At 34.5% G+C, this 23,722-nt stretch overlaps 1 protein-coding gene across 5 annotated transcripts in view; it reads left to right on the top strand.

Moving 5' to 3' along the window:
- LOC149157594 (uncharacterized) overlaps window positions 1–9,701 on the top strand; it is a 55,658-nt gene extending 45,957 nt beyond the window's left edge. For 3 of the 5 annotated variants that reach the window (XR_016262000.1, XR_016261999.1, XR_016261997.1), the window contains one exon: window positions 9,429–9,701. The gene's annotated coding sequence lies outside the window, so the exon portion shown is untranslated. Of the gene's footprint in view, window positions 1–9,411 lie in introns of all 5 variants that reach the window. The other 2 variants (XR_016262001.1, XR_016261998.1) reach the window with 1 other exon arrangement.
- The last annotated feature ends 14,021 nt before the right edge of the window (window positions 9,702–23,722 follow it).

Here is a 23,722-nt window from a genome sequence, read left to right as displayed (position 1 = left end):
TACTGTTGTTATTTACTTTCTTACAAATTGTTATGATTCACTATTATTACATAGTATTGATATGATTGTTCTTAAATATTGATGATTATCATTTGTTGTTACTTAATTCTTGTTATAGATCACTATTATTAATTATTGTTTCAAGTTATTTTTATGTAGCACTGTTACATATAACTATTACAATTTAATGTTTCATCCTTTATTTCTCCCAACCTGACATTAGTAATGTAATTTCAGTGGTAAAATTTCATTTTCTGAGTGCTTATGTTGTCTGAATGGTTTCATTCCTAGTTTAGTGATGCAAAGATTAGCGATTTATTTTTGATTGGTTGTGGTGCTGAGAGATTTCATTTATGCAAGTGAGGACATGGTTTTATTGAGTGTTATTTCCTTTCAACAAGAATGATTGAGTGTTGTTTCATTCCTACAAAGTGTGATTTTCATTTTTAGAATTCTATGCAGAGTGCTCTTACTTTCATTCAAGCGTGATTTTCAATAATTAGATTTTTAGTTCCAGTATTAAGTGATGAATGATTTCAATTCCTGCAAGTGTGGATTATTCTACAATAAGCACTAGGATTTGACGAAGGGTTGTGTTCGTGTTGAGGAAGTATAGTAGAAGAAAGTATATTAAGAAGAATTTAGTGTCATTTATTGATACTTGCCTGCACACATTATGCATAATAACCTTGAAATAAAAATATTTATCCTAGTCGATAATTTATGTTAGGTTGGATGCATTGTTTTAACAAGACAATAAAAATCCTCAACAAAAGGTTCTTGTGTACATAATAATACAACAATAGAAATGTGTTGAAATGTGGCAACAAGAATATTCCAATTTAATTTGTCCTTGAATTAAATTGTGAATTAAAATCGAATTTAGTCTTAACAGCTACTTGGAAATAATTAATTAAGTTATTTTGACTTAATTAGTTGGAGAAATTAAAGTTAGAAGTCTTTCTAAAGTCATGCAAGAGTTATCCCTTAAATTAAGGAGATAAGATTGAGTTATATTTGAGTTGTAATTAGTTGACTCAGTTTACTGAGTTAAGTCCAATTAAATTAGTTCCAAACTGTTTGAGGAACTAATAGAGAGTTAACAGAGTTGATGCATGCATGCACTCAACTAGTGTACTCCAGTTAACTGAAGATTCCCTCATCATAAACTCATGCATGTCTATTATGAGAAAGACCCAATTAAGTTAAATGTCAAAGACAATGTACTATCAGTTGCATGTGTTTTCTTATAAAGAAAACTCATGCATACAAAAGGAACAATTCCTTGAGGATTGCGCAGTTCTGACAGTGTGTGAGATCAGGAGATCGTCCTCTTGGTAAATCAAGTTTTTCCGCTTGGTTAAAGGAGATCATCCCAGAGGAACAACACAAGGAAATAGGAGCTTGGAGGGCAGAGAGGAATGCTTGAGAGAAGCCAGGATTGCCTGTGAGCATCTGTGAGGATTGTACTGAGAGCTGGTTAGCTTTGAGAGCTAAGGCTTTGTATAATTCCTATGTATTTCCACCTTGTATGATAATACAGATAGTGGGGTTTTTAGCTGAGGCTTTCCCCAAAGTATTTTCATGTGTATTGTGCATTGATTCTTCTTCTTTTGGTTATAGTTGTTCAACTCAATCTTTAAGCTTCCGCAAATTGATAGTAGAAGTAGGTTATAGTATTATGCTTTGATTTATATTTCATTATCAGGTTAACCTAGAGTTAGATTTTCTACATGATATCAAAGTTGGATTTGTAGAGAATTTTCTACATGGTATCAGAGCCAAGTTTATCGGAGCAGTGAACATTATACTGAGAAGAGAATTTGAAGTTTGAAGTTCGGGGTTGCAGGTGAAAATCGAATTCTTATCATACTTCAAGGTTGGCCAATGGCGTTCTATGGCTTGAGACTTGAGTATGCCTTGGAAGGTAGCTCGAATTACATAGCATGGAAAGATAGAATGGAGGCTGTATTAGAAGACAATGGCTTGAAGGATTTCATTGATCGAGAAATCCCAAAGCCAACTTCAACTAATGCACAAGAGTTGGCTGAGTGGAAGAAGTGTGTGGCGAAGGTGAGACAGATCATCCTTGAGGGAGTTCGAGACCATATTGTCTCAAGTCTCCATGGGAAGGATAATCAAATTTCAATGTGGAAGACATTGAAGGACCTCTACCAGAATAGTAGTGACCAGAGGAAATTGGCGCTCAAGGATAAGCTTCGAAGAATCAAGATGGAGAAGGGCAATACTATTTCCACATATATGAACAAGCTCACCACTTGCAGAGATGAGCTTAGTAGTGTGGGAATAACTAATACCGATGAAGATATGGTGACCCTCACTCTCCTTGGCCTTCCAAAGAGTTGGAATAGCTACCAAGACTCTATGAATGGAAGGGAGAAGCTACCGGATTAGGAACAACTGTGGTCAGATTTGATGCAGGAGGAGATCAAGAGGAGCACACGAGATGGTTCTTCATCCAAGGATGATGATGAAGAAAATCTGGCCTTAACAAGCAAGGAAAGGAAAGGGAAGGGGAAGGCGTCCCATTCCAAATCGAATTCTTCTCATGGAGGGAAGAAGGGTGACAAGTCTAAAGTGAGATACTTTAATTGTCATGAGTTGGGACATTATGCGACTAATTTCCCATCAAAGAAGTCCAAGAAGGGATCCTCGGAAGGATCGGAAGGTGAGGCATTAGCCTCTCAGTTCGAAATGGACTTTACCCTCATCGCATGCGTGGTGTCATCGATGATGGGTTGTGTTTGGTATATTGACAGTGGAGCCTCATTCCACATGACCGGTGATAAAAGTTTATTAAGTGCCTTGGAGGAGAAAGACCTCAAGATGCGCAAAGAGATGGGTGATGACGGAAAGTATAGTGTTTCAGGAGTGAGCACGATTTCTTTCCAGAGGGAGCATGGAGCTCCTATCACCTTGACAGATGTGAAGTATGTGCCTAGATTGAAGAAGAACTTGGTATTGGTCACAATGTTGGAGGACAAAGGCTATGATGTTGTCTTCAGTAAAGGAAATGCGTTCCTAAGACACATAGCCATGGGTCAGACCAAGAGGATAGGGATTCAGGTGAAGACTCTCTATAAACTAGAGGTAGATGATTGTGTAGCATTGAGTACGAAAGTAGAATTGGTGCAAAGCCAAGACATTGGCGAGTTGTGGCACAGGCGGTTGGGAAATTTGCATCGTGGGGCTTTGAATATAATGCAATAGATATCTACAGGACTTCCCAAAGGTAAAATTGAGCAAGTAGACACATGCAAAGGTTGTACCTTGGGAAAGTACACCAAGTCTTCCTTTAATGATTGAGACAGTCGAGTAAAGGCTATCTTAGAGCGAGTTCATACTAATGTGTGTGGACCATTCGTGATGGCATCCATAGCGAAGCAAAGGTATTATGTGATTTTCATTGATGTCTATTCTCGTAAATGCTGGATTTATTTCATGCAGAAGAAGGACCAAACCTTCACAAAGTTTTGTGAGTTCAAAGCTTTGGTCGAGAAAGAGTCAGGGAAGAATATCAAGGCCTTGAGAAGTGACAACGGTGGAGAATATGTCTCTCAAGATTTTAATGACTTCTGTGCAGGGGAAGGAATTAAATGGGATTTGACGACACCTCATAACCCACAGTAGAATGGGGTGGCCGAGAGGAAGAACAAAACTATTGTAGGGGCGGCACGGGCGATGCTGCATGACCAAGGCCTACCACTTCACTTATGGGCTGAGGCATGTAACACATTGGTCTATTTGTAGAATAGAAGTCCGCATCGCATACTTGGGATGAAGACACTAGGGGAAGCTTTCTCCGGTAAGAGACCAGATGTTGGTCACTTCAGGATCTTTGGCTCATCGGTATATTTCCATGGGACAAAGGATGCACGGAAGAAGCTTAAGCCGATAACAGAGTTGGGGATACTTGTGGGGTACGCTGATACACCTCACAACTATCGGGTGTACTTGCTTACCAGTCGGAGGACAATGGTTCACAGAGATGTCAAGTTTGATGAGCAGAAGGCCATGCGAGTTTCCCTTGAGAGGGAGCTCCAACTACAGGTTGTGGAGGAACTGTTGGTTCCTAAGGAGGAGGAGCCTCAGACTGATGCGGAGCAGCCACATGCAGAGGTTCCAGGAGTGGAGACATCCACTCAAGTAGAGTCTTCCAGAGATGGACGAAAGCGCACAAGAGAAGCTGACAGATTGTTGGAGGATGCGAGAGAGAATGTGGGAGCACCATTTTCTTAGCGCAGATAGAGGAGGTCACCTGAGAGGTACACTGGATACATGGCCCTTGCTGGGGAATGTGTTGAGACCGAGCCATCTTCCTTTGAGGAAGTAGTGCAACAGCCAATTTGGGTTGATGCTATGGTGGAGGAGTATGACTCCATAGTTCGTAACAGTGTTTGGGATGTGATTCCGAGATTGGAAAACAAGTTAGTTGTGAGTTCCCGTTGGCTTTACAAGGTAAAGCAAGCTGTTGATGATGGGAGGATCATGTTGATGCAGTATATTTCGACAGAGGAAAAAGATGCTGACATTTTGACAAAGGCATTGTCAAAGTGTAAATTCGAGTTCCATAGAGACAGGATTGGGGTGGCAGATAATCCCTTTCTTGTTGAGAGGGAGTGTTGAAATGTGGCAACAAGAATATTCCAATTTAATTTGTCCTTGGATTAAATTGTGAATTAAAATCGAATTTAGTCTTAAAAACTACTTGGAAATAACTAATTAAGCTATTTTGACTTAATTAGTTGGAGAAATTCAAGTTAAAAGTCTTTCTGAAGTCATGCAAAAGTTATCCCTTAAATTAAGGAGATAAGATTGAGCTATATTTGGCTTGTAATTAGTTGACTCAATTTATTGAGTTAAGTCCAGTTAAATTAGTTCCAAACCGTTTGAGGAACTAATAGAGAGTTAGCAGTCAGTTGATGCATGCATGCACTCAACTAGTGTACTCCAGTTAACTGAAGATTCCCTCATCAGAAACACATGCATGTCTATTCTGAGAAAGACCCAGTTAAGTTAAATGTCAAGGACAATGTACTATCAGTTGCATGTGTTTTCTTATAAAGAAAACTCATGCATGAAGAAGGAACAATTCCTTGAGGATTGCGCAGTTCTAACAGCTTGTGAGATCAAGAGATCATCCACTTGGTAAATCGAGTTTTTCAACTTGGTTGAAGGAGATCATCCTAGAGGAATAAAAAAAGGAAATATGAGCTTGGAGGGCAGAGAGGAAGGCTTGAGAGAAGCCAGGATTGCCTGTGAGCATTTGTGAGGATTGTACTGAGAGTTGGCTAGCTGTGAGAGCTAAGGCTTTGTATAATTCCTATGTATTTCCACCTTGTATGATAATACAGATAGTGGGGTCTTTAGCTGAGGCTTTCCCCAAAGTATTTTCATGTGTATTGTGCATTGATTCTTCTTCTTCTGGTTATAGTTGTTCAACTCGATCTTTAAGCTTCCGCAAATTGATAGTAGAAGTAGGTTATAATATTATGCTTTGATTTATATTGCATTATCGGGTTAACCTACAATCAGATTTTCTACATGGTATCAAAGCTAGATTTGTAGAGTTTTTCTACAAAATGTAATTACTCAATATATAGGTCTTAATAAGGGGTTTTATGGTTAACACGGTGCTTATATAAGGTTTAACATGCCCCTCTACTTTAAACATGTGTTATCCACACAACATTTAAATAACTGCTAGTGATTCTACATGAATAAGTCATTTTTCCTTGTCATCACTTCCACTAGTAAGTTCTTCTATTTGATGAGGTACTCCAAAATTGATGGATTACTCAACTACTTAATCCTTGTTTCAAGGATTACTTATGCTCTAGTATGATTTTCCCTTCTTCATTTATCTTTAGTACACTTCTCGGACATAAATGAATAACATGGTCATGATCTCAAGTAGGTCGAAGATCCTAGGAATTTATATAAATATCTTGGAATGATTCTTGACAACTTTATGGATATCCCCTGACATAGATGAGATTAACGTTTGAACATTTAGTGAACACAATTGTGAAATTACACCCTGGTGCTCCCTTTTTAGCAACTTTTTCATGCTATTAGAGCTTATCACTTTATTGGGTTTCCCTTGGATGCCTCTAAGCTCAATTTCCTTTCCTTTTACAAAAAGACTATGAAAATATCTTGAAAATTAAGGGCCATGGTTCCCGATGTTTATAACCATTGAACCCCTAATATAGCATCAACCAACCATTTGAATTGCAATCATGAGACTATGCAACAAATTCAACTCCATATTCATCTTAATAGCATGGAACAACCCTAAATTTTTTATGGCACCTCCATATGCAATCATTACTTGAAACTCTAGTGTTGGATATACAAATAAATTAAGAAGTTTTTCAATTTGTTATTGATGAAGTTATGGTTACTACCTATATAAATCAATATTATTGCATTTTCTTTGTGATATCTCCTTCTATCTTGAGGGTTTAAGGAGTACTAATACCAACCAACGCATGAAAATAGATTATCGGAGTAGTCTCTTCTAGCTCTATATTTTGTGATGGTTACACTTCTTGATCTTTTTTTATTCACAATTTATGTAGAACAATTCATAATTTATGTCTAATAATTTCTTCCCACTAAAATTATGCCCCCTAATATACTTGTTGTCACAGTTGAAATATAGTCCCTTTACACTTATTTCATATATTTGATGAGGAGTCAACCATACCGGTTTAGGAGAGGGAGCATGATTTTCTCTATAGTTATTAGTGACTAATTTTCTAGTGGTTGTATTTTTACTTTCAACTTTTCTTGCCAAACTGAAGCATGATCTAGAAATTTAGGTTTAAAGAGATGTACCTCATGTTGGATTCTTTCCTTTAAAGTTCCCTTAAATAGGTCTAAAAAATTATCCTTTGAAATAGTATTTACCCTGAGACTCAACTTTTGGATTTCTTAAATAAACTTTATAACTGGATCTTTTTGTCAAAGATTTATCAATTGAATAAATAATTTATTTATTTTAATATCTCCATAAATCACTGTCAATTACTTTGTAAAAATGCACCAGCATAAAACAAAATCCTTTTTCCTTTCACAAAGCCATTAATACCAAATATGTTGATCTTGTTCTAAGACCATGGATGCAATATTTGCCTTTTGTAAGGCTTCCACTTGGTGTAGATCAAATAATTGCTCCATTTTAAATATCCAAGTTACATGATCATTACCACAAAAATTCCTCATATCAATATTCGTAATGTAGTAGTTCCTTGGTGTTGACTTGAAGCCCTTATTACACATATCTTGGATAAAAAATTCATGATTATGTTTATGTGATTCAATATTTGTGCTCTCCAATTGTGATATATTTTGAATAGGTGATTGAGCTCTAGCACATGGGTTCTCCTTATTTTCATGATTTCCTTGCATCTCAAGCATCTCAAAGAGAACCTTTTCCATGGAATTTATGGATTTTTGTATTTTTCCATATTTTCATTCATCTTCTTTTCGTTTTTTCCCATAATTTTGATTTTATTTTTTTCTTGAGAACCTAATAAATCCACCTTTTAAACATGCTATCATCCATTTCATTAATTTTATTATCTAATTGGAAGAACCTAGATTTTAACTCCACTTTCTTCATGAGTTCAAGATAAGCCTTTAGGAGGTTTAATTGGTGTAGTAGATTTCATTGGAGGTAGGTTGCAAAATAATAATAGAATCCTGTTTATCACAACTTTTTGTCACCCAAAAAAAAAGTGGACATTCTAATCAAAATTTAGGTCACTTGTTAGTTATATACCTTTAAAACCTTAATTTGGAGAATATCTAAATGGATGAACTTTGTCTTGATATATCTGTGAGATTTGAGCCCTTCCAAATAAAAAATGTTGTCTCTAATGCTTTTGATATGTCTTATTTGTAATTCAATAGGTTTGACTAGAATTTGATGTGCCAAGTGAGTTATATAGTAACTTGCCCAAAACTTGTTTATTTTTGGCATTCTCCCACAAGAAAACTTGTATAGCATGCAATGTGTCTAATTATTCAAATATAATTCTAAAATTTATACCTAAGATACTTTTGTATGTCTCCTAATATCATTAGATATTTCACAACTTGAAAAGTCCCAGAAAAGAAGTTATAACCAAAGTACCAAGTCAACCTATTTGAAACTTATTTCAAGATCTTTCACATAACTTCCACATAGTATATCTATGGAAGTATGGTGAAACAAACTTTTATATTTGAACCAGATGTTCCCAAATATTTCTCCTCAATATAATGTAAGTTTCATCATTTGAAACATTTTGCAAAAATGTTATAATGAAAATTCCACATTGACTTGTTTGAAACTAATTTAAGGAGAATTTAGGAACACTGACTTCCTTAGAGCATATCTCCGAAAGTACAACAAAAAAACATATGAAATTTGAACTAGGTGTTCCTTAATATTTATACTCAAAATGATCCAAATGTAATTTTTTGAAACCTCCTAGAACAAAAATTCATAGGGAAAATGCCAAATTGACATGTTTGAAATTGATTTTAGGAGCATTTAGCAACTATAATTTCATTAGAGCATATCTCCAAAATATAGTGAATGAAGATCCAAAATTTAAAACACATGTTACTTAATATTTCCCTTAATATAGTCCAAGTTTCACAATCTTAAACCTCCTAGAAAAAGGTTATAGATAAAATTCCAAGATGACCTATTAGAAGCAGCAAAACCCTAGGATCATGAGCTCTGATACCAAATGTTATAAAAATTTCGCCTTAAAAATAATAATAACCCAATAATTATAATCCTCTTTGAGGGGGGAATAATCCTTTTACAATGAATACAATGTACAAAACGATATTTGATGATTCTAAGACTAAGTTTTCTTAGTGTATATATATGAGAGAAAGTGTACAATTATAATAAAATGGGACCATGAAAGGTTTTAGCCTACATAATGATACAATAATAAAAATATAATCACTCAATATATAGGGCTTAATAATGATTTTTAAGGTTAACATGGGGCTTATATAGGGCTTAACATCTCCTTATTAGAATTTCCTCCCTTGAGGTTCAAAACCCCCTTTCTAGTTTCAATGTTTTCTCCATATTGTAATCAACATCCCTTGTTTTCTATTTTTTCTTCTCCCTATCATCCTTCACTATAAGTGGTGGGTCTCCAAAATGTCATCAATTTCACCCTCTTTTTCTTTCATTTTCTTTCAATATTTACCATATTTCACAACTCCATAACCACCCACTAAGACCATCTTCATGATTAGATATGGGTTTAGACATATTATTTTATAATACATTTATTTTGGTAGTTTGAGTGAATTTATGGTTAAATATTAGAAAAATAACATGTATTCACTTATATTTAAAAGTTGGATAAGTTTTGTGATGTGTGTAGGCATATTTGAAGATTCTATCAAAGTCATTTTTGGCCTCTAAGTCTCAAATTCGAATTTCCTCTTCAAACTCTTGAAGGTTTGAGATCATTGATCAAGCACATTTCGTGGAGAGAACCATGGAAGTTTTAATAAGTGTCTCCTATCAAAGCTATAAGATATTTTTGAGAGGATATGAAGAGATGCTAGTTGTTGGATCTTAACACATGGCTGTAACAACATGAGATATTTGTGGATCTATATTTATGAATTAGCTATCTTAGTTTTTGTCTAAATATGAGTGCCTTCTCCTCTCAAAAGTGTTAAGTTTTGGAATGCTAAAGCTATTCTTAAGATTGATGTTATGAATATTATTGATGTTAATACAATTCTTTGATATGGTTATGCTTTTATGGTGAGATATGGTGTTTTGCTTCGTAAACTTTCCACCTCTCATGCACTCTGGGATGGTCACCTGTTAAGTATGGGGAGTATTTTAATGTTTCATTTTTGCAAAATAGATTAGTTTCTTTTATGCTCAATTTATGCAATGTTTATTTCAATTACTTTGATTGGATGTTTTGTTGCTCATTCCATTTATGTTCCTTTACAGATTAAACACTTGAGTAAAACCAAAAACAACAAAAAAAAGTTTTACTTTATTGCTTTCATTTCATAGATTCATTGTTTTTTAAATTCATGTTAAACATTCATTGCTTTTCAATTTGTTTGCTTTTATATTCACAAATAGTTACGAATGATTCTAGTTTGATAATGCACACATTTTGTGTGGTGATATCTTCCGGATTCATTTCATTCATGTTTTTTGTAATCGACGTTTCGAACCAATCTCTGTGGTGATTCATCTGATCTTGATGATGAACCACAAAGGTTGGTTCGAAACATCCATTACAAAAAACATGAATGTGATGACTCCAGAAGATATCACCACACAAAATACAGATTGCAGAAGCCTCAAATCTATAATGCACACATTGACAATTTCAATTGATCTCTCACTGCTTTTGGAATAGGTTGTCTTTAAATTTCATAGTTTAAGAATTTAATGTTTTCTTAGTATAGGATTTATCTCTTTCTAGATTAAATTTACTTTCATGTCATTAGAATAGATTTACTTTCATGTTGATAAGATATATTTACTTTCCTGTTGATAATATAGTAGATTTATTTTCATGTCAGTAAAATAAGTTTACTTTCATGTCAATTTCCATTTTGATTTCATATATTAAAATATTTGTTTCCAAATTCCAAATTTGGTACTTTTGAAAAAGGAAATGTGTGCATACTCATCTTAGACATATTGATAAATAGGTTTCATCCTAGCTTCACAATAACTTTAAATAGGTTAATTTTCTCTATAAATTGAAAGTTGATTCCTAGCATATATTGTGCAAGTGTACTTCACAAGTATACAAACTTGGATTGATAATTTAATGATAAGTAATTTAACTCACAATTAAATTACCCAACATTTGTGCGGTCATTGTCGGGGAAGTATACATAGGCGTTAGCTTTCAATATCATCTTTAGCTGCATATGTAAAGCATGATAAATAGGATGCATGAATCAATTTTGATACTGTAATTTGGGGGTAGGAGATCTACAATGATGTTCAAGCATTTTTAGGAGAAACCATTTGAAAGAGAAATTGAAGAATTTTTGGCATGTTTGTCTCCATATACTTGGTACCCTTTAGAGAATGAAGAGCTTCCAGAATAAATTCGAGGCATGATGACTAAATAAGAGAACCAAGAGAGCAAGGAATAAATTGAAGATTAGTTCCAATGGTGACTAAACCACAACAATCTTCCATTCTTCAACAAATACTAGCACCAAATTTACAGTTGGTCTCTCATATCCTTGTGGACATTGAGGTATATTTTTCAAAGTTGGATGTGAGCATACTAGAGATCTTGATCCGTAAATGGTTTTATTGGAAATACTCCTACACTTGAAAAAAAGTTTTTCTTTTTCAAAATAGAGTAGTGTAGAATAGGGAAATAAAATCGAGCTTAGTAGTGTTTTTGAGTTTTTGTTTCATTTATTTTCTTGGAATTTTTCATTTGGTGGTGTAGTAAGCGCTACTTCGTTCACTAACCATTGGCAAGAAGAACTACAAGAGAAGGGTTGTTTGTGAAAAAGGAAAATGTCATGTTCCCAATTTTTGTGAGTGAAGATTTGCTAAGGAGTTTTGTTAATTTGGGAGATATTAAATAAAAAGGAGAAAAAATTATTTTGTGGGAGAAAAGTGGAAATTATTATTTTAATGGAGAATGGAGGCAAAATAATATTCTATTAGAGAAGGGAGGTAAATTATTATTTTAATGGAGAATGGCGGTAAAGTAATATTTTATTGGAGAATGGAAAGAATTGGCCACAAATTATTATTTAATTCGAATGGCGACAAAAAGTGGAAAATGGCCCCACCAATAAAATAATAAAGGAAAAAAGAAGATCTAGAAGTTAAAAAGAAGCTCCCTAGAAAATTATAAAAAGAAAAAAAACTCAATAACCATTAATTTTATTCTATCTATCTCATTAACAATGGAAAGGAGCTCAATTGAGTTTAAACGCTTCAATTGATTTAGGTGGGCTTGGAGTGCCACCCTAATTAGCTTTAGGGAAGATCATTTCAAATCTTGCATGAGTGCTTAATTGATTTGGATGTTTAATTTATCTCCCTTAGATCTAATGGGATTTTATTGCAGAAGACTACTGTCGTTGTGATTTATTTTCAGGGTTATTCATTTCTCCATCTAGAGGTCGAATTTACTTGCCATCAAAGGCTGATTTGTCCCGAAGATTCATAGCTTTAATGTTGGCTTAGTGGGTCGAATCTCCCATCATTTGGAGGGGCATGAATTCACTATGAATTCTGGGTTGAGTTTCCTTTTATTTACTGTTGAATATGATATCTAGGGTTGAAGGTGGTTTATTTCCCAAAGTTGGTCGAGTTTTCGGCTAAGAGGCAACATATTTTGTGACAGAACGTGAGTCCCTGAAGTGCACGAAGAGGGGACAATATTTATCAGTTCAAGGCAGCGTTTAATGAGTTGTAGAAGACTTGAGAAAATGGATGAGTTTTCATTAAAATTGAGGGTTTTCTATTCCCCGTAAGTGGAGAGAGTTTATTTACTGAGTTTCTTGCTATTTGACGATCGAACCCTTACCTTGTGGCTGAACGAATCATTATTTTCACTGCTCTTCTCTGGACGATTTCCTTGTTGTGGGTTCCACGTCTGTGTATACATTTGTGGTTGAATAAATATCAGAGCATGAGCTAGGTATTGAAAGGCTTACTGTAGATTCTTCTCTGCCATGGAAGGTTGATCACTCTGTGAAGAAATATATATCAGGTTCCCAAAACTCATTGTTGTAATCTCTATTGCCACCGTACATTTTCTAAATATGTATTTCAGGGAAGAATGAAATTTAAATTACTCACTAATGTTGTTTACTGAGTTTATACGTACTTAGTCCATTATGAATGCCATGGCACTATTTTGAAGTATTATATCAGCCTACTCTTTGGCATTATATGTGTGTCAAAAGAAAAGGTAAAAATAAGAAACAAGAAGCATACACTTACAACACTTAGAGACAAACTATTTGTAAAAATTCCACAGCGAGATAGCCTATATAAACTCAGAAATTTTCTGGAATTTCCATTACATTCTGATAAGGGAACATTACAAAAAATGGCCTACTCGTGGCCTACTGTGGGAATAGAAAACATAAAAAATGACCAGAACCAGAAGAATTGGAAGGCCTAATGTGACTATAAAAAAATAAAAATAAAAATGTTCTTAAATCAGAAATTTAGAGACTATAGCCAAGCCTTCATGCAGATGACAGAACTCTTAGAAGCATGGGCAGTAAAGAGAAAATAGAGCGAGAAGAAAGTGATGAAACCCGATGCAAACTCATGGATGATCCTTTGACTGGTAACCGAGGACTAGAGAAGTTCAAATCTTGCCAGGAAGATGATGATGTCAATGGCCATTCTATTAAAAGGGTAGGTAGTAGCATCAACGAGAATTATCCTACCACTGTCAAGGAACAATGAGCTTAATTGTCTAACAAATAACTTGGAGCACTGATAGAATGCGTTGGACCTTAAGGGAAGATATCTAACAGAGATATTTCGGTTATTTCTAATTCCTTTAAAGAATTTTTTACCGTCCCACTGCTAGGTAGCAGTACCTTGGGCTTGGAAGGGCAGGAATCATTGCCATGTGTGATCACTTTACAAGAAAGAAATAAGGAACTTACCCAAATATCAAACAAGGACCAAATTCTGAAGGATGCTCCTTTTGATTCCCATGATGTTGCAGGCGTTTCTTGGGAATATGTATACCATCAGTTAGACAACCATAAAAATTCCTCCACTCAAGTACCCAACAACACAAATAAAGTCTTTGATCGAGGCAAAGGTGGCATAGAAAACATACTCACAACTTTGGTGGTGCCCTTGACAACACAACTCCAAGAAAAAAAATATTGTTGTTGAAGAGAGGAAAGATAATTTTGTCATCCTACCTCAGCCACTTTATGTATTCAGCAGGGTTCTTGTCAATTCTGAGAATGTTAGATGGAATGGAAATTAAATAATTAATAATTTCGATTGGCAAACACGAATGCTAGCAGAACAACATGATGAGGGGAGTAGGTTGTCTACTTCAAATCAAAACATGGGTGATGATTGCCCTATTTTAGTGACTGAAACCCAGAAAAGCGTATGCAACTCTCATTTATCACAATGTGGACTTTATACTCTAGGCTTTGGGATGCCCATGTATGTGTTGTTTTGGGCTAGTAAGAAGCCACCCAGTCATGAACAAATTGAAGATAGTCTTGCGGGCAATATGTGGCGGTGCACAGGTTACAGACCAATTCTTGATGCTTTCTGCATTTTTTCCAAAACTGATAATACCCTATACAATTACAATGTCCTACAAACATATCTGAAATGCAAAGGTAATTTTCCTTTCAACAGGAAAGTCTTGTGACTATGGGGAAAGGGTTGACAATGATCGGAAGGACTTTGGAACTTCTCACCTTGTCTATACGCAACTTTCATTTAGTGAAATTGATGACAACTTTCATGGTAACCATGAGCTCATTTTCTTACAAGAGATTTTATCTGGGAATCCTCACTCTTTATATTCGACAGGCCCAAGAGGTATGACCTAGTTTCATCCATTGAAGTTTCACGATGTTTTAGTTTTGAAATCAAGGTTTCCTAATGTAAAGTTGGTGATTGGCCATATGAAAGTTGGTATGGGAACAAGGTTTAAAAGAATCTCTTATCAAGTAATGATTGCAACTATTCATGTACCTGAGCTGAATATTTTGAGATTCAAAGAGGATGGCTTGGAAACTGGGGCATCTGTTACTTTGACTGAACTTGTAGATACTTCAAAACAATGTAATGCACCATGTGAGGCACATGAAACCAACATGCTCAAGCTTTGTGGAACAACTGAGATGGTTTGCTGGAAGCCAAATTAGAAATTATGTTTCTGTTGGTGGAAACATTAGCACAAACAACGCAATATATGATTTGAACCCTCTTTAGATGGTCGCCAGGGCACAATTTCACATAATTGACTGCAAAGGAAGTGTGTTGACTGTCTTTGCAAGGAAATGTTTCAAAGGCTATCGGAAGATTGACTTGGGATGTGAAGAAATATCGTTATCAGTTTTCTTACCATCTATAAGGCAGGGTGAATACGCCAGGGAGTTCAAACAAGCTCACAACAAAGAAAATTTTGCACCTGTAAATGCAGATAGGCAGGTTTTCCTTGAGCGGAAAGATAATACTATTGTTAACGGAGCTATGAAGGGTGAGAAGGCAATTGTGAGCTTGACAAAGGGATCATTTAAACTCATTTTATAATTACAGTTGCAATCTGAACTTGCCTACTGTGACATGGCACTTATCTTAGATGTTGCTCAATTCCAGTATCCTCTCCATTGGTTTCCACTTCAACTTCTTTGATAGGCAAAGAATACCATGGATGGAGAGACCCAAAGACACATGGGGTTTATGTTGATCTTGATGCATCAACAAGATATATACTTACCTTATACTTTGTCCTGCAAAGATGGCGGTTGGGTAATCATTTCAAAGTATCTTAGGGAGTAGATTCCACAATTTCTAAAAGCAGAAGGTATTAAAACTTCAAAGTTGGAAGCATTATCAAGGAAAGTTATGGAAACTTCATAAACATAACCAGGAATCACAAAGTCAAGATCCGACCGAGAGAAACTCATGTTATATGAAGCTGAAGCAAAGAGCCTACAATCCTTATTCACAAGGTACCTATGTGTAAGGGCATGGAGAAAGATAACTGGAGGCAAATTGCTATTATCCAACCCTCCTGGAAATGCAAAAAGGGGAAATTAGTTTTAAATGTGTGGCTTCCCTACTAACAATGATGATCTATCACCTCAATGTGTTGTCACTGGATGTGTTTACAGAAGGATAAACAAAATTGTTATGTCTGTAGAAATGGGCAAGAGAATAACATTTGAGAAACACAGGGACAAATTGCAGGAAATCTCATACCAAGGATAGTATAGAGACTATGTTGAAAAAAGAGATTTTCATGGGATCTGCATTCATGTTTCCTACCCTCAATCTTTACAATCTCAAACTGAGCCTTCTAAGGTTCTGAGTGTGGTTTAACAAATGTTAATTTCCCAAGTGGAAAGGAAACGACTTGGGAAGTTGGAAAAAGTTACCAATGTTATTTCTTCTTCAAGTTTCTTTTTCCTGATGGACAACTTAGAAATATCATATGGTTTGTATTTGGGGACAAGAACTCTTCAACAACATGTAATTTTTCAAGTAAAAGGGAGCCTGAGAGTAGCTTGGATCACTCATCTCCAGGAGAATCTATAGGGACATTGGCTACAACATTCCATAGGAGTACTTGGGACCTTGGCATAATTTGCAGTGACAGTGGGGATTGACTGCAAGAGAGGGTGTTTGTTTAGGAATTGTTTGTGGAAAATCAATTTTTGGCGGGGAGGACTCTCATGTCCCCATTTTTTATGAGTGAAAATCCACTAAGGGGTTTTTCCAATTTGGGAGATATTAAATAAAAAGGAGAAAATATTATTTTGCGGGAAAAGTGTGGAAATTATTATTTTAATGGAGAATGGCGGCAAAATAATATTCTATTAGACAAGGGAGGTAAATTATTATTTTAATGGAGAATGGCGGCAAAGTAATATTTTATAGGAGAATGGAAGGAAATTATTATTTTATTGGAATGGCCAGAAATGATTATTTTATTCAAATCGCAGCAAAAAAATAGAAAATGGCCCCACCAATAAAATAATAAGGAAAAAAAAGAGGATCTAGAAGCTAAAGAGAGGCTCCATGGAAAATTCATTATATTCTATGTATCTCATTAACAATTGAAAAGAGCTCAAGCGAGTTCAATAGTTTGGAGCAAAACTCAACAATGGATTTCGGTGCATTTCAAATGCCATCCTAGATAGCTTTGAGGAAAATCATTTTAGATCTTCCATGGGTGCTTAATTGATTTGGATGTTCGATTTATCTCCCTTAGATATGATGGGATTTTATTGCAGAAGACTACTATCATTGTGATTTATTTGCATGGTTATTCATTTCTCCATCTAGAGGCTGAATTTACTTGCCATCAAAGGTCGAGTTGTCCCGAAGATCATAACTTTAATGTTGGCTTAGTGGGTCGAATCTCGCATCATTTGGAGGAGCATGAATTCACTTTGAATTATGAGCCAAGTTTCCTTTTATTTATTGCTGTACGTTATATCTATGGACGAAAGTGGTTTACTTCCCAAAGTTGGTCGAGTTTTGGGCTAAGGGGCAACATATTTTGTGGCAAAGAGTGAGTCCTTGAACTGCACAGAGAGGGGACAATATTTACCATTTCAAGGCAGCGTTCAATGAGCTGTAGTAGATTTGAAACAAGGGGTGAGTTTTCATTCAAATTGAGGGTTGTCTATTCCCAGTAAGTGGAGAGAGTTTATTTACTGAGTTTCTTGCTATTTGAAGGTCGAACCCTTACCTTGTGGCTGAACGAATCATTATTTTCACTGCTCTTCTCTCGACGAGTTCCTTCTTGTGGGTTCCACGTCTGTGTACACATTTGTGGCTGAATAAATATCAGAGTATGAGATAGGTATCGAAAGGCTTACTGTAGATTCTTCTCTACCATGGAAGGTTTATCCCTTTGGGAAGAAATATATATCAGGTTCCCCTAACTCATTGTTGTAATCTCTATTGCCACCATACATTTTCTAAATATGTATTTCAGGGAAGAATGAAATTTAAATGACTCACTAATTATGCTTACTTAGTCCATTATGAATGCTATGGCACTATTCTGAAGTATTATATCAAAAAAAAAAAAATATATCAACAAAAAAATAAAATAAAAAACAAGAGTTTATGCTTACTTAGTCCATTATGAATGCTATGGCACTATTCTGAAGTATTATATCAACAAAAAATAAAACAAAAAAACAAGAAGCATACAACTGCAACATTTGCATACACACTATTTGTAAAAGTTCCACAATGAGTCAACCTATATAAGCTCAAAAAATTTGTGGAATTTCCATTACATTCTGAGAAGGGAACATTACAGAGAACAAGTAGAGGTTTAATAACTTAAAATTTGAGTTCTGAAATCAAATATTTTCACTTTGCTTTTCAAATTTTAGATTTCAATTACACTGAAAAATCTTAAGTATGTTCTTTTTTTGCTTCTTGTTGTGATTTAAAAGATCAGAAAGGAAAATTGGATAATTTAACTTTGAAATTACATTATAAAATTCATAAATTTGAAAAAAATTAGCTAAAAAATTTAAATTCATTATTCATTCTAAAAATTTATTTAAAATTTGATCTCCAACTCTCACTAAATTTGTCTAAAATCTTGTTAAAACATTTTTTTCTTTATTTATTTAAAAAAAAGTCTAATTAAATTTTTCTCTAAAATTTCTAAATAAGTTCTTTATTTTTAAATAAATTAAAATTAAAATTTCAAAGCAAATACAAAAACAACAGAAAAAAAAAACGTAATTCTTTAATAAGCATAGTTTAAATTTTTTTTAAAAACCCATTTAAAAAATAATATTTAAAATTTTTAACATTAAAATAATTAAAAACAAAAAGAAAACACGGAATATATTTAAAAAAAAATAAAAAAAAATAATAACTTAAAAACAAAAAAACGAAAAAAAAAACAAAAAAACAATAGAATTGCATAAAATAAATCACATGAATAAAAAAAACTCATGACACACAATTATACCAAACAACATAAAATAACAAAATAGAACCTGTTTGAAACTTAGGGCCGAGAATGATACGACATATGAACGAGGGTTTGAATAGACAAGATCGAGGGCCACAACGATTTGCAATTTCTTGAGACATAGTCTGCAGGCAGAAATGCAGGTTCTCCCATTGATTTTGCTGAGCTAACTTAATTGAACCTTCGACCTGAAATTAAAATTGAGTTCCCAGCTCTTGTTCAATGGCAGAAACTCTGATTTGTGATTTGTAGGATGAATTTGATGATCAGATCCATGAAGGAAGGTAAACTTAACTGTAAATCAATGTTTTGGTGGCATGAAATTAATTGACAAGTGCAGTAGAACAGTTAGAAACTTTGATTTCTTTTTGGAAATCCTCGATTTATTTTGCTGGGCATTCACCATTTCGTTACATTTTTTGTTATATTGTCCCATTGTTAAGGTTTAAAACCTTAAATAATGTATTTTTCCATTTTTTTCACAAAATGACAATGTTGTGGTCTATTGATAAGTTGTTTGATTTGTAAAATGGAAGTCATGAGTTCAAAATCCATGGAGACCAAATTTTGTTAATCATGTGACATTTTAGTAGCTATTATTAACCTTGTGACAATTTCGTCAAAATGTTGTTGCCACATGGAAGCCCATGATTCAAGCCATGTGGCAACCAAGCATTGGTATGCCCAGCTGATGTCATTGCCAAGTCATCCTACCAACTCATCATGCCACATCATCATGACAAGTGGCACCCTTGCATCATATGTTTTTTTCATTGTTTTGCAAATACTTCAGACGAACATCACTTTTATTGATTTCAGACTTCTGTGATCCATATCGTTATTAGAATGTATTTTGGGTTAATCACATCTTTGTTTTTGAGTCAATGTTTTGAACCATCTTTGTGGTTCATCCTCAAGATAAGGATGAAAAACCATATCTGTCATTAGATATAAATAGAAAAGATGCCTAAGGTCTCAAAGGTAAATGTTCTCGTATGTCCGTTTGAGGTGATTCAAGTGTCATTGGAAATATCTCAATGAGCTCTACATCATGAAGTTAGTTTCGTCAACATTTGACAGAATTAAAAATTGTCATTTTTTAAAAATTTTTGCAGCAATAGGACTTGGAAAAATCATCAAATCATTATAAACATGTTTCTAAATGAGTTTGTTTTAACCTAGTTTTTGAATCACTTAAATCAGATATCAAACGAAGAATTTATTAATGAAACATTGACAGGTCGTCCAAGATGCATCACTCCCCGACAGGTAAAAGTGTATTTCATTTTTATTTATCTTCCTTGGATTTGTTTTATTAGCACTATTTGTGATTTTTTTTTGGACTTATATTGAATGAAGAGAGATTGACCACCTCTCTCCCTCGATAGTATTATGTTTTATTTGTAGATAAGCGCTAAGTTTTTGCAGGTTCCAGGATGATCAAAGAAGATTAATTTATGCACAAGTGGTTTTCGAATACTAATTTATTTTTCGAAAGGAACATGAAGAAGTAAGTCCATGTTAGATCCCTCATGTCATTGCTATTCATTCATTTTCCTTCCTCTATGCTTACAATCCATTTATATTGAAGTCCAAAATTCCATCTCCCTACTACCAATTTATGACTTCAAATCCATTCTCCCTTTTGCAAGTGCCATACTTTCTTGCCTCACTTATATTCACTCTAACCCATGAATAAATTCATTCAACTCACTTACAATGCTGAGTTACCTCATTTTCCTCTTCCTTTTGCCAAATAAAACACAATAAGTGAAAATATTTCATCTATGGTCCTATACATCATTATTTTATACTCGCGTTAGATGATGGGGGATTCATTAAGGCCCTCCTTCGAGACTATATATATTTTTAGTACCTTCAGGCTTGCATGCCTTAATGGCTCAAGGAAAGCACAACACAGTAAAAAATAAATCACAGAGCATAAAATATTTAACAATAGTGCACACAGCTCTCACATACCAACTCAATCAAATTTCATTAACATATACATATATTTATACATGAGGAGAGGTGTCGAGATTTTTCATCTCCACAATTTTCTCAATCAATAATTCCATAATTCTCTCAAACAATCATCCACAAATATCTCGTCTGTCATTCCACTAATTTCTCCATAAATGTCTCACTAAAAACAACTTTAATTATTTAGTATTGGACAAATGATCCATTATTCCATCATTTCTCCTCCATAATGATCATTTGGAAATATTCCAAGATCATCTCTGAATTTGCATAAATTTTCCTTAGACAATGCTTTGGTGAATATATCAGCTACATATTCATTTGTTCTGTAGTATTCGATCTCGATCACTCCTTGCTGAACCAGATCACAAACAAAATGATACTTAATATCAATATGCTTGGTATTCTTATGAAAAACTGGGTTCTTGGTCATTTGATTATCACACATCAACTGAGTCGGTTGCTCTTCTTGTTCATGTAGATCCTATAGAATTATTCTTAACCAAACTGATTCACATGTTGTTGTCATTGCCGCTTTATACTCTGCTTTTGTTGTCGAGAGAGAAACTGTAGGTTGCTTATTAGTACTCCAAGCAACTGCCACTGAACCCATACTGAATGAATACCCTGAAGTTGATTTCTTGTCATCCATACATCCAGCCCAATCTAAATCTGCATAACCAATCAACCTGAAATATTCTGTAGACCTATATACCAAACCATAACCAACTGTTCCACACAGATATCTTAAAATCCTCTTTGTTTCTTTCCATTGTAATTCCTTGGGTTCTGCCATAAATCTTGATACCATATTGACTGCAAAAGAAATATCTGATCGAGTTGTAGTTAAGTAGATCAAACTTCCAACCAATTGACAATACAAAGTAACATCAACTAAATTGGAGTCATCATGTCCGTATAACTTCAACCCACCTTACAAAGGAGTTGTCGTTGGCTTGCAACTCAACATTCTAAACTTCTTTAGAACGTTCCAAGCATACTTGCCTTGTGACATGAAAATACCATCTTCCTTCTGCCAAACTTAATATCCAATAAATAATGCAACTCAGCAAGATTTGTCATTTCAAACTCAACAATCATGTGTGACTTAAACTTTTGAAATAGTTTTGTACTGTTGCCTGTGTAGATAAAATCATCAACATATATGACAACTATCAGAATGTCTTGTCCTGACTGAAATATATAGAGATTGGGCTCAGATAAACTTTTAACTAAGCCACGATCCTAAAAGTACTTATCAATTCTTGAATACCATGCCCTTGGCGCTTGCTTAAGACCATATCAGGGCTTCTTCAACTTATAAACATAATCTTCTTCTCCTGGCACTTCAAACCTTCAGGTTGCTCTACATAAATTTCTTCATCCACATAACCATTAAGAAAAGTCGATTTAAAATCCATTTGAAAAATTGGCCACTTGTACTGTGCAGCTAATGCAAGAACCATCCCGATTGTATCCAACTTTTCCATTAGGGAAAATTTATCAGTATAATCAATTCCTTCTTTTTATGCATATCCATTTGCAACTAAATGGGTCGTATACTTATCAATTGTGCTATTTGATTTATACTTTGTTTTATAAACCCACTTAGTGCTAATTACATATTTTCCCTTTGGTAATTTGACCAAGTCCCATGTATCCTTTTTCACTAAGGCATTCAATTCTCCTTCCATAGCTTCATTCCATTCTTTCTTTCTTGATGCTTATGCATAATCCTGTGGTTCATCCATTTTCATTACCTGTCCCATAAGTGCATAATTTACTAGAGAACTTTAAGATCTAGTAACCCTTCTTTCAAAATTCTATCTAACATACTTCTTTCTGAATGACCCCTTTCAACCCACTTAGGCTTCTTCTTAGCTTCATCTATCTTTAGTGACTTGGAATTTGATTCATCACCAATATTCACAACATCTTTTCTGAATTCAAATTGTACCTGATGTGGTTGATAGATTCCCTTATCATCAAACACAACATCCCTTCTTATTATCACCTTCCTTACCTTCAGATCAAACTACTTGTAACTTCTTGTTTCAATACTCTATCCAATAAAGATACACTTCACACTCTTATCATCCATTTTTTTCCTATTTTCCTTAGGAACATGTGCATATGCAATACAACCAAAAAATTTCATAGGTGCAACACTTGGTTTGTATCCTGACCTAGCTTCTTCTGCAGTCAAATTCAACACTTCCTTTGTGACATCAGTTTAGAGTGTATACCATTGCGTGTACTGCTTCATCCCAAAACTCATTTCCAAGTGACTTAGTTTTTAACATGCTCCTAGCCATTTCAACTATGGTCCTATTCTTCCTATCTGCAACACTATTTTTTTGAGGAGAGTATGAATTAGTAAACTCTCTCTTTATTCCATTCTTCCCGCGATAATTCAAAAACTCATTTGACTTGTATTCTCCCCCATTATCTGTTCTTAGGGTGAGAATTTGTAGACCACTTTGCTTTTCAACTAAATCCTTAAACTCAAGAAAATGAGAAAACACTCTAGAATTCTCTTGCAAAAAATACACCCATGTCTTCCTAGAATAATCATCAGTGAAAGTGAGAAAATAGCATGCCTTTCCAAAAGACACAGTCTCCATTGGACTAGACAAATCTGAATGCATCAATGTTAGACGTTCTCTAGCCTTCCATGTTCTATCTAAGAAACTTTCCCTGTGTTGTTTCCAAAAAATACACCCTTCACATAGAAGATCATCCAACTTGATATAAGGAAGACCATTCACCATGTTCTTCTTTTTTAACAACACCAAACTCTGAAAATTTAGATGTCCCATCCAATAATGCCAAATCTTACTATTTGCTTCTTATGTTGTATTTAAACTTTGTGAATTACTTGAATCAAAGGAGAGCTTGAAAATTCTGTCTTCAGTGATTTCACCTCTTGCTACAACTGCGTTTTTTTCAACTTATCCATGATTAAACATTATTTATTATCAAACACTAACTTG

Source organism: Pinus tabuliformis, chromosome 5_2 (genome assembly GCF_031772625.1).
Source record: "Pinus tabuliformis cultivar Carrire ecotype Pingquan chromosome 5_2, CPIR1, whole genome shotgun sequence".
Classification (NCBI taxonomy): Eukaryota; Viridiplantae; Streptophyta; class Pinopsida; order Pinales; family Pinaceae; genus Pinus; species Pinus tabuliformis.
This window is presented reverse-complemented; position numbering and strand designations above follow the sequence as displayed.